This window comes from Nymphalis io, chromosome 19 (genome assembly GCF_905147045.1).
Source record: "Nymphalis io chromosome 19, ilAglIoxx1.1, whole genome shotgun sequence".
NCBI classification, from domain to species: Eukaryota; Metazoa; Arthropoda; class Insecta; order Lepidoptera; family Nymphalidae; genus Nymphalis; species Nymphalis io.
Window position 1 is genome coordinate 9,828,529 of NC_065906.1, and position 13,195 is coordinate 9,841,723.

The following is a 13,195-nucleotide window of genomic DNA, read 5'->3' on the forward strand; positions in this document are numbered from 1 at the left end:
TTCTACCGCAAAACAGCAGTACTTGGTATTGTTGTGTTCCGGTTTGAAGGGTGAGTGAGCCAGTGTAATTACAGGCACAAGGGACATAACATCTTAGTTCCCAAGGTTGGTGGCGCATTGGTGATGTAAGCGATGGTTAACATTTCTTACAATGCCAATGTCTAAGGGCGTTTGGAGACCACTTAGCATTAGGTGGCACTTAGCATTAGCATATATATATATATGATGATGAGATGATGAGTGGGTGGTACCTACCCAGACGAGCTTGCACAAAGCTCTACCTCCAGTAGAGCTCTCAGGGTGTCCAGCTCTCCAGGATAAGACGTAATGCGTCTTGAGATAAAATTGTTGATAATGTAAACGCATCAATGTTCTACAGAACAAATAGGTATTATTTCACATACAGTCGATATATATAATAATAAAACGCAACACAAAAGGAAACCGAAGTAAACCTCAGACTAATTACAGTCAAATCGATAAATGAAATCGTTATCAATAAAATATAACTGTTTTAATTAAATTCTGCTTTCCGTGCATATTTTATTTACGTAATAACGTCGCGATGGTAATGTCGTAAATAATTGTCATCAATCATACCAGATGTCGATTGAGGATTTGGAAGTATGGAAAAACATCAGTATCGCTAATTACTTACTCTGTTTTATATAGGGCATATTTATATCGGATTTATATATCAACTTTGATTGGTTAAAATATTAATTAAATTGGTATGTTAGTTATACTAATTTTCGCCTATAGCTAGACATAAAAGTAGCCTCTTTTGTTTCTTGGGATTCAAGCATACCAAACTCCATCAAAATCGGCTTAGCCCTAAAATTGTGAAAGTCAGACTAAGTTACTTTCGCTTTTATAATATTAATATAGATTAAATATGAAATTTAGATGTTAAAAGCTGTTAAAAGCTTGAGTATATTTATCTCACATAGTATATGTCTACACCAATACCATTACCATGATGAGGTATGATCACTGTGGGTTGATGAACATCATATCTATCTAATATCTCATTCTTCAATAAATAAACTTCTATTTTTTGATATTTTTATTCACCGCTACGCATTATATGTAGTTTAAGCTCAAGCTTACAACTAAAGTATGTGATGCACTGATTTAATTTTAAGATTAAACTATTGGGCCAAAAGACGAGATGGCCTAGTGGTTAGAACGCTTGAATCTTAACCGATGATCGTGGGTTCAAACCCGGGCTAGCACCACTGAATTTTCATGTGCTTCCTTCAGGGAATAAGGGAGGGAACCTGCATGTGTCTAATTTCATTGAAATTCTGCCACATGTGTATTCTACCAACCCGCATTGGAGCAGCGTGGTGGAATAAGCTCCAAACCTTCTCCTCAAAAGGGAAAGGAGGCCTTAGCCCAGCAGTGGGACATTAATAGGCTGTAACTGTATTTGACCAAGCTCAAATATGCCCAAATTTAACTTTTTTGGGTAATAATTTATTAATTTTAAATAAAATAAAAATATATAAAAACTTCTTACAAAGTAATTTATTTTATAATATATTAGACTATAGTTCTGTAAAAATTCCGCATACAAATTTATATATTACAGTCGGTGTATTAGTATTCCACGTGTAATTTTTTAGCTAAAAGTCGTAATTTTTATAAATTTAATCATTTATTACACAATACGAATTAAACTAAAATATATACTAATATTTACTGCAATAGACTAAAATAAACCATTGTGTTTAAACTGACTGATAACGGCACGCCACTCGTTTTTTTTTTTTGCACCAAAGGTAAAGGATTCAATTCGAAACTTCGAAGCAAGTTATAACAAGTTGCCGATAAAACAAAGAATTCCGGACACTATTACACTTCCGTGAACTCTTTTGAGGTTGTCAAAAGATACTTCGAAGTAGTCTATCCATACTACGATATAATTGTTAATCGTTTGTGTTTTCCAAACAACTTAACAAATATTCTATCGCCTTACTTACTATATCACATTGAGGAGGGGCACCTAATCTCACCTGATCCACCTTGAACATGCCCAAAGGGCTGTTCTAAAGTTTAGTCATTTTCCCTTATTTTTATCCAACGACGGCATTATACAAAAAGTGCAGTCTTTACAATCAGACAACTATTATATTTATCCTACATACCAACTTAAAAATCAATTCTCAAATATATTTTGACCCATTACTAAACCAAGATAGACGCCGTAAAACTAAAGTTTGTCCCACGACTACCTTCGAAACTTGTTTCTCTCATTGGTTTTGTTATTTTTTGGAACCTTACATGTTCTACAAAATCAACTCAGTTTTAAACTTATACCCACTCTCTAAGTAATAATTTCATAATGGTTGCAAAATCTCTCACACTTTGAAATAGAAGAACTACTCTGTTTTCCCTACCTATAAAAGTGGGATCCATTTCTTTATAAGAACAAACACATACAAGGACGCATACACACACACATGCCCGCACCCACACACAAACAAACACACCCATTGATGATATGCTTACAATATTATATTGTTTACCATTTTATTTAATATTTCAATTATATTTCTTTTCTCATGATTTGATATGATGTAAAATTCGTACAACAATTGACTAAATATATTTGTCAATAGTAATTATTATCTCTGTACCGGTCCGTGCGAGTGGGAGCCTGGTAATCTGTAAAACAGCTAGTATGGATACCAGTCTCTCACAAAGGAATGAGAACATTATTGAATGATTTTAAATTACTGATTAATTAAATTACTTGTACTTTTACCTTTGTATTGAGAAATAAATATCATTTCATTTCAACATTCTTTTTAACATTAGTCTAGTTGGACACGATTTGTTTTTTTGTATAATGGAATTACTGGTTAAAAATAAATCCCTATGATCAAATTTATTCTCACAGTTATTGAATCGTTTTGTGAACATAATATTAATTTCAATTTTTTAAATTTATATATAATGATCACGAGAAAAATTAAACAGTTAAAGGATAAAGAACTTCCATTCTAAAATCTTCCCTATAAAATAAAACTCAGTCTTGACGTACACGGGAATCTATCACACGTGAGTGGACACTTCCCGCGGAGGTATTAATCATTTTTATTGGACATGCGGACGCTATTATTGATTGTCGTGGTGATAAAAGTACCATTAACTTAGTCGGGTCGTTATTTCGCAGTAACCAGTTCCTGTGAGATTAATGTTGGTAAAGTTTCAGCTTATGATGAAATAATTTCATCAAATTGTTCAATAATTGTTTTGGGATGAAAATAACAGTCCGTAAATGTCCCACTGCTGGGGAAGTCCTCCCCTCCATCTCTTGACGACAGTTAAAAAATACCTTCAAAATCATTCCAGTAGTGTTAATTGCTTGTACAAACTAATAAAAGTCTTATTACATTTAATGAATTATGGATAAACAACAAGGTTAGACACATTAAACTTATCCTAAAGAAATGTAATGTCTATTTACTATCGTCTATAGCTTTCTAAATATGTATAAAATAAAATCTTATCTGCACAGTTATTATACATGTAATTAATATCTTCGGTAATAATAAAATTATTGGCTTTATCCATAAAGGTTGCTTGATAGCTGTTTAGTTAAACAGTAATCGGAATGAGTGATCGCTCTTTCTTTCATTATTGATTTGACATTCGAAAGAAGAAGACACAGCATTTTCCAATCACCCACTGAACGACGTTTATAAGAATTTATTGATTAAATAAAAGAGTCAGTTCATTCATAAGAAAGTCATATTTATTCATAAAACATAATAACTGTTACAGAATCATTCTAGCTAGAACATCCAAAATTAAAAGATACTCCCCCAAATAACTTATTACTTTTAATTGGGCTTGTCAAAGGACTCTTTTACTTTCATCTTTTTATAAGAAATATTAATAACTTCGAGTAAATTGAAGAGGCCGAAACGTAATTATGTTTATATAAAAATCCTTTTGGTATCAATAACGTGATATATTCATATTATTTTTCATATTGACATTATTTTTCATATAACGTAACTCGTACGTTTATTACTCTTTCCCTTTGGCGTTTGAATATGATGATACAATTTTTATAAACTATATTTGCTTAATATATATAGTCATACTTATATTGAAAAGAAGTTATAATAAATTATATTTAAAAGATAATACACATTAATAAATAACATGACGTAAATTTTGCATAATATTTCAATGAAGTCAATGATGATAATAATAATAGATCAGAACGTTTTCTAAGCTAACTATGCCCAAACTATAACGATACCTGAAAACTTAGTAGGAGATATTCGGTAGTCGACCTTTTCCGTGTTAACAAAAAATGTCCACACGGCATTTACGTATATTTTATTACTGGTGGTAGACCTTTGTGCAAGCTCGTCTGGGTTGGTACCACCCACTCATCAGATATTCTACCGCAAAATAGCAGTACTTGGTATTATAGTGTTCTGGTTTGAAGGGTGAGTGAGCCAGTGTAATTACAGGCACAAGGAACAGAATATCTTTCTATGGTTAACATTTCTTACAGTGTCAATGCCTATGGGCGTTGGTGACCACTAACCATTAGGTGGCCCATATGCTCGTTTACCTTCCTATTCTATAAAAAATATAATTGTATAAGTTGGAAAAATTAAATGACAAAAAAATTGATAAATTGAATTGCTTTATTATATAATAACGTTTTCAAAGCCAAATAATAAATTAATTTGAAGTATGAAACCTGTGGTTTCAAAAACATTGCAATGTATTTGAATAGATTAACAAGTAAACAGTTAAACTTTATGAATTGATAATAATGAATTTATTATAAATTGCTTTTAATAAAATATAATTCATTTTAATATATCTTTTTGATTAAAATAAAATATGTTACAATATTTGTTTTGTTTTTGTCAAGGGTTAGAATGACAGGTTGACGTGTCTAACTTTTTCTTGGCCTAAGCTACGGTTTGAACCCAGGACTTCAAGATCCTTGTAACCTAACCTGTAAGTCAAGACATGTAGTATACAATTTATGGTATTATTCTTGCTAGAAAAATCATATAGATGACTAATCGAATTATATTTATAAGGATATATAACAAACTCATCATTATAAAGAAAGAGCTCTTACTTTAATACAAAAGTAAATACTAAAATGAATAAGGAAACAGGATTAAATTACTTACTCATATTCCTTAAGTACAAAGTTTAGATCCTCATACAGGTTCTTTAATATACTTATAAGTGACATAGATCACTGCATAATATAAAAACGTTTTAAGCTTCCTTCAATACTGCCACTTAATATACATTATGATTATGTGTCTTTAATCTGATGGTCCAGTGATAAGACTATGTAATAAGAGTATATGGATCTTTAAAAAAATATTATGGTGTCAATTTCAGAAAAGAAAAACAAACGACATGACGATTGCTGAGTCATTTTGCCTCATCTATAAAAAAAAAACTTTTTTATCGCTGGAAAAATGCATTTACGCGTTTACACCACTTAAGATGGGGGGAATGGGTATGCGGGACTCGCCGGCACTGAAGGTACCGGAATACCCACTAAGAAACCAGCGGTACCCTCACAGTCTGTCGGGGGGGGCAACTTGCCCTGGCGACGTTTACGGGGGGAGAAGATGCGCATAGCGCCGACGCCTTCTTCAGATCGGACGGTCGGATCAGCAGAGGCACTCTCGTCATACTGCCTTTCCGCGACATAGCACTTTTACAAAAGGAGACCGCAGAAGAGTCTTATTACAAGATCTACGTTGCCATGGATCATCTACAAAAATCTGTGGTGACATTTGTATAATATAAAAACAATACCTGAGCAAATGGACACTAAGTAAGACAGTAAATATATATTGCGAATTAAAACGATCGATACTGTAACGCTATGTGAAAATAAATATATTCTATCAATTCTACTGTTTGTAATATAATTCGTCAAAACTTATCATATTAAATACAAAAAAAGAACTTCGATGACCAACTAATTATGTTCGTAATATATACATCGGTACATTTTACGTACAAAGTCATCTATGCCATCTTAAGGCTGCCTTTCCCAATTCCCATCGTATTCTCAAAGTTATTCACGTAGTATCGATGTTCGATCACGGTTATTCTCCGTTTCTTTCTATCAAGTGACGAATTAATATATTCTTATGAAGGCAAGCAAATAGTGTTGATAAATTTTTTTATCTCATATTATGTTATTGCGAAGCGTCAATAGCGCAATGGTTAAGGGACTGCTAGATGTAAAAGGCGCAGGTTATACACAAGCTGTGCGCTTAACTGGAGAAGGAATGAAATATTAGTAACTCCTTAAAAACGTGGTATTACTATTCTTTTAAAAAAAATATAATTCCTTTTTGCGTTTTACAATAGACTTAAAATGTCTGTTTTTTTGCGTTTGTTTTATTCTATACTAAATCATGAATTCGCGAATATATCTATTATATGAAATTTAACAAAGGAATAATATAAATTCAATTCTATTTCTATTTGGAATGAACTAATTTTATTGCTTTACTTAAAAACGTTGTTTCGCGGGTGTTGAACGAAGCTGCCTTTTTAGAATGTGAAATCAATAAGGACAGAAGAAGCGATATCGGCATTTTAGTAAAACGCTAATAATTGTCTTAGAAACGTTAATGGTTCTATTCTTAATAAAATCACCGACATACATCTTCTCTACGATAAATGGTAACAATGTAATAATAAATTAACAAACGGTTTACAGTAACAGCCTGTTAATGTCCCACTGCTGGGCTAAGGCCTCCTCTCCCTTTTGAGGAGAAGGTTTGGAGCTTATTCCACCACGCTGCTCCAATGCGGGTTGGTAGAATACACATGTGGCATAATTTCAATGAAATTAGACACATGCAGGTTTCCTCACGATGTTTTCCTTCACCGTCAAGCACGAGATGAATTATAATCACAAATTAAGCACATGAAAATTCAGTGGTGCTTGCCCGGGTTTGAACCCACGATCGTCAATTAAGATTCACGCGTTCTAACTACTAGGCCATCTCGGCTTTACAATACTGTATTATAGTAAGTGTGAAAATAGTGAAAATAACTTTAAAATGGAATACAAAATTGACTGTCTACTGACTTACTTATCCAGGCATACACTTCAACTAGCAAACTTTATTAGAATGGAAACTGTGATTAATACTGCAGTATAAATCGAGGCTGCATTTCTATGTGTGAGTTTATAGTGTCAATAGGTGTTTGATACATGTGTTAGTGGTATTTCGGATTTACTTGCAAAGTATTCTTTTGCACATTTAAGCACGTATTTATAAACGTGATATTAGTAGTTTGAGCAAACGCAAACATTACTTATTTTCTGTATTACATTATTTAATATTATTATCTTTGATTTACTTTGTAGGTAGAATACAACTTTTTTATATGAGTATAAACCTTGTCACTTTAAGAACTGATTGACTAATAAATGATTTCTTCTACGGACGCTGCTCCGCCAACTCCACGATTTCTATTGTAGTATGTCTGTGCCTCTAATACCACTGGCTCACTCACATATTTGGCAATATACTTATAAATGGACTCCAAATGCCTGGATTCAAAACGCATGGGTAAAGTTATCCGACTTGTTTGTCGATAAATTCTAAAGCAGCCCGAAGTCTGGAAGTTTTCAGTGTTTGAAGATCCGTATCTCGGATAACACTGAACTCTTTCCGATCGCGTTTGATTTGAACTCTAGTAAAAACTCTATTACATATAGATACATAAATAGACAGAATCAGTTCAGTGCCATTTTCTCCTCTGTTATCGATCCATTTTTTTCACAGTACAGTAACAGCCTGTGAATATCCCACTGATGGCCTCCTCTCCCTTTTTGAGGAAATGGCTTAGAGCTTATTCCACCACGATGCTCCAATGCGGGTTGGTGGAATACACATGTGGCAGATTTTAAGTGATATTAAACACATGCAGGTTTCCTTACGATGTTTTCCTTTACCTTCACAACACCAGATGAATTATAATCACAAATTAGGCACATGAAAATTCAGTGGTGCTTGCCCGTATTTGAACCCACGATCATCGGTTAAGATTCACGCGTTCTTACCACTAGGCCATCTCTGCTTTTTTTCGTTTGATATTTATCGAATGTAGATGTTATCAATAATAATTTAGAAATATGAATAGAACATGTTTAAAACCCTCATATTCATATAATACAGTTAGGAAATGCCTTGAACTCTATAACGACTTTGTTAAAAAAAGACGCGCGCTAATTTAAAACCCCCATTTTGTTGGTGGTCCAAAAGGTAAAGTAAATTCATTATTAACGCGACTTGTGATTTGTTGAATGTGTTCAATTGTGTAATATACATTTTTAAGAGTAATTGAGTGATTAATTTACATCAATTTATATGATTTCGTGTTCTATTTTAAAAATACCAATTCGAGGTAAAGACTTGAAGTGAATTCCAATTTTTTTTAATAATGATCATATTCAAACTTTCACCACTGAGTGAACTTCTTCTTAGTCGATACACTCTTGGCAGAGCGGTCGAGGTCGTCATGAAGTAGAAAGTGCGCGAACACTTATGTTTAACTTATAATTCACATTTATATCGCTTTTGAATTTACTTCAACATGTTTCATTGTTCTTACATTTTAGTGTTTGATACTAAACCGACATGAAACAAAAGTTTTCGTTAACATCATATTCGTTTTGTCTGCGGTTCTTTTACAAAGTTCTCGAGCATTTCCTTATAAATATCGTATACGTTATTGTTGTTAGCTCCAAAATGTATAAAGTTATACTTTTCAATTATAAATTCAATGTTTTAGAAATAACGTTACTCATTGGTTTGTTTATAAGATAAATTTTTAAGCATACTAAAAATGGCTTTTTTTATAAATAATTACTTAAATTGTACGCTTATATTAAGAATAGAATAAGATTCAGAAGGCGCTCTAGATAAAGCCTATCGCTAGGTGGCACGAATACTGTTCAGCTATTGAGGATTCAATAACTTAAAAAAAAAACAATCTGTTACTAAATTATTTTATGTGATACATATAATTTTACACAAAATTCTTTTTCGCTAGCTTCCATTACTGCTAGCACTAAAAGATTTTCTTAGTATAACTTGTGACATCTACTCTTTTGGATGTGGAATTTGATAATTATGAATCATGAAAAATATTTAGCAACGCAATTCAATTAGTTGTAATTGTGATATAACTGCTAATAAATATTAAAATATTTTGCTTAAATTTATAAAGCATTTCGCTCTATACAAGATATAAAATGAAAATTCGCTTTTTCATGCTGGATATATAAATTTAATTCTATCTCATTACGCACATGGTTCTATAAATAAGCCTTTGCTATTTCATTGGTAAAAAGTGCTACTCAACTCTACGCTGGTTTTTATCAGTATAAGCTACATAATGTATAAGTGACAGCTTTATATTTATCTAGTTTAAATCCGCGGTTTCGCCCGCGTGTGTTTGGAGAGGGATTCTTTAGAAATCATATCTGTAAACGATGATAAAACCTTGTAAATTAAGATAGCTCATAATTTCATTTAAATAAAATATGTTTACATTGTTAATATAAACATAGCATGCACTTTGATTTACTTTGACTGCCTCGTTGGTCTAGTGGTTTGATGTAAGGCGGCAGACCCGGAGGTCCTGGGTTCAATTCCCAGGTTAGGCCAATAAAAGTTATTGGGTTTTTACTGTTAGAAAGTCCTCAGTAACAGCCCGGTGTCTGGAAGTTGGAAGTGTGTACTCCCGTGCCTCGGAAAGCACGTAAAGCCGTTGGTCCTGCGCCTGAACTCTTTCCTGTCGTGTCGGATGGCCGTCCCATCGGATTATGAGAGATAGGGAATAGAGAGTGTACCTATGTTAGCGCATACACTTGTGCACTATAATATCTCCTGCGCAGTTAGCTAATCTCTTGAGATTGGCCGCCGTGGCCGAAATCGGTCTGGAGGACCTTATTACTTTGATTTAACAAATGTTGAATTTAATAAAGTTGAAGCTAGATTTACATCGATTCTATTTTTTCCATTAAACATTAATATGTTATTGTTCCAATTTAAGGCGTATTTATAAAAAAATGAATACGAAATATTGAAATGACCTAACATTATTTTTGATAATATAAAACATCCATAGACGGAAGTGTGTGAATTGAGTGCCTTCAAGATAAACTTTCTTGGTTTTTGTAGTGCCATCATTTAATTGTTATTTGTTTGTGTATATTGTTAAATAAATAGTTTGTTGTTTTATTCAAATATTCCCTTAAATTTACTTTTAATTATATTGTGGAAATATTTACTAGGAATATTATATAGTGATATTGGAAATGATGCTTGAGTACGGTTTCAGTGAATATATAGGCTTTAATAGAGTTAGACCACAGAATGATTAAACCACAAAAACTAACAACTGGTCCTAAACACTAATATTAAACAAAAATATAGTATTCTATTTCATTACTATTCAATTTTACTTAAATAATTTTTATTTTATTATTAATATAGTTAAATTTAATATGACAATGCAATGAACAATCGCGTTCGTAGCGGGCGTAGGTTGCCCATTTGTCCGTCTGCCTACATTCAAAAAAAAAATCTCGACACGTTACTTTACTTCACCTAGTACTGATCCAATTTATATTCTTAACTATATATAATCTGTAAAATTTAAATCTGTATTGCCTTAATTACTTTGTCCTTTGTCATTGTTACTCACATTTGACGTTTACAAGATATAATGAGCATTGTAAATCATGTCGTCCTCTTGATTACGTTAGCACAACGTCTTGCTGTCAGATTGTCATTTTATAGCAATATATAAACGCTTATCATATCCATCTAACTAATATAATAAATGCTAAGGTTTGTATGTTTAGATATTTGTCAAAAGGGGCTTTTGTCTCGACGTATGTTATAGATCCGAGATGGCTCAGAAGCTAGAATCTTAGCCGACGACATCACGAGTTCAAAAACTAGTTCTCTCTACACTAACTCGAATTAAAACAAAATATATATTTTCCACGAGAGTAAACTCCATTTAGAGGAGGAGAGTGAATGAATTTTAACGTTTTGTATGATTTAACTTACAGTTCAATTACTGACATATTAAGAATAACAATAGTAAAATGTTGTTTCTTAAATTAAGACAAAACCTAAAATACCATAATAAATTAGTAATTAAAATAAATAAAACTTTATTAAATAAAGTTATTAAAAATAAATTAAACTGTATTCATTAAAGAAAAAGAACTGATTGTAATTTTTACATAATCACATTTCTAATTTAGCTGGATTATACAACTCGACTGTATTGATATGAAACTATTGTCTTATCAATAAACTAGTTATCCGACTGATCGCTCGACTAGTCGAGAAAACTATAAATTATTTTGAACTAAGCATACATGACACATACAACCTCCATCAGGCCTTATCTTGTTAAGGGAGCAGGTGTCATCAGGAAGGCTTAATTAGAATTAGCCCTTAATCGATTCACTGTAATATTTTAAGCGTAGTATCATGTTGTTATTTATGAGGTACATAATAATAATATACTATTAATTACAAAATATCGCATAGCTTATTAAGATTAAGTGAGCGATAAATTTCAAGGTCATATCACAGCTCACTCTTTCTAGATGTAAATTTATGTGAAGTTTTTACAGTTCAAAAATATTGACACTATCCATTAGTCTCTGAAACATCGTTTCAAAGATATATTAATATATGATTAAGCGCTGAACGCTCATTGGTCGCCTATTACGTCACCGCTCCAATCGATCAATTACATTTTTTTTTACACTTGGGGGCTGAGTCACGGTCGTCCGTGGGAGAATACCCTTAATTTGTAACCCCACACGTGGTCTCTGCGTGGTGCTAATCAGGTGACAACCTAACTGGTGGTAAGCCTCAGCCGTGGTTAGTGACCACCCACCGGACAAAGCCGTATCGCCAAACAATTCTGTTGTGTTCCGGTACGATGTCCGGTGACACCATTCTGAGAGCCGGGTCAGAACAATTGCGTCCCTGCAAAAGCTCGAAAATGATACATACTGGAATCGCAACATCGGGAGACTAGTCATGAAGGGTAGCGGGATCTGAGGCACGGTGCACCGCTGGCCGACCGCAGATAGATGGGGGCCCAAGTAGTGAGCTAGCCACTCACAAAAGGCTGCCCCGCCAACTGTCGAAAAATCCCGGGGTTGTGCCATCGTGCCGGTCGGCGACCGGATGAGAGGGCCCGATGGACATCCTTGGGGGGGCTCGGACGTCCCCGTAGTCTCCAGTTTAGTCCCCCATCAGTGTGCGCGATATTCCTTTTTTGTATCATCGTGTCTTAGCAGCATGGCGCCTCGTTCTACTTTCGACTCTCTACCTTTTAACTCTGCAGCAAATGGTCAAGAAACAAAAACAAGGAAAGTTTCACAGCGGTTGCACTCTCTCTCGCTTAAAGTGCACCTCAGCAACATTAGAGGGTTGCACTCTAATATCGTGCCAGTCAACTACCACCTTGAGACTGAGAAACCCCACCTCTTGTTTCTTACGGAGACCCAGATTGTTTGTCCGTCCGACGTATCATATCTTTCCTACCAAGGGTATACCCTGGAGAACAATTTTAAATCACGAGCAGGCGTATGCGTTTTCGTCCGGAATGACATCTGCTTTCGGCGTCTCCGGCGATTTGAAGACACCACATTTTCGGTACTTTGGGCTTTGGTGGACTCGGGTATGGAAAAAATCCTGTATTCCTGTGTCTACCGATCGCACAGCGGGAATCAAGAGATGACAAGGCTCACAGAATACCTCAGTGAGGCGGCTGATGCGGCTCAACGGTTGTACCCCACAACCGTTGAGCCACGGCCCAATTGGTGTTTCTGGGGGATTTTAATGCCCACCACAAGGAGTAGCTATTTCCATACCAGGACCATGCTGGGTTAAAGACGCGAAGGCTAGCCTTAGCGTTAGATCTTACCCAGCTGGTCCATGGTGCTACTTGAGTTGAATGATAGTTGGCGCCACGGTTGCCGTCTAATGTCGTATTCTATCTTTTTTTAATTCATAAAAATATTTAAATGTCGTTAAGTGTTGTTGTTTGTGTATAAAAGTGATAACAAACTTAGATTCTATAAGTGATATTGTGGGACAACATACTAGTGCAG

At 34.1% G+C, this 13,195-nt stretch overlaps 1 protein-coding gene across 3 annotated transcripts in view; it reads left to right on the forward strand.

The window, feature by feature from the left end:
- Positions 1–13,195, forward strand: part of LOC126776125 (uncharacterized) — a 585,155-nt gene that overhangs the window by 375,902 nt on the left and 196,058 nt on the right. The window lies entirely within an intron of this gene.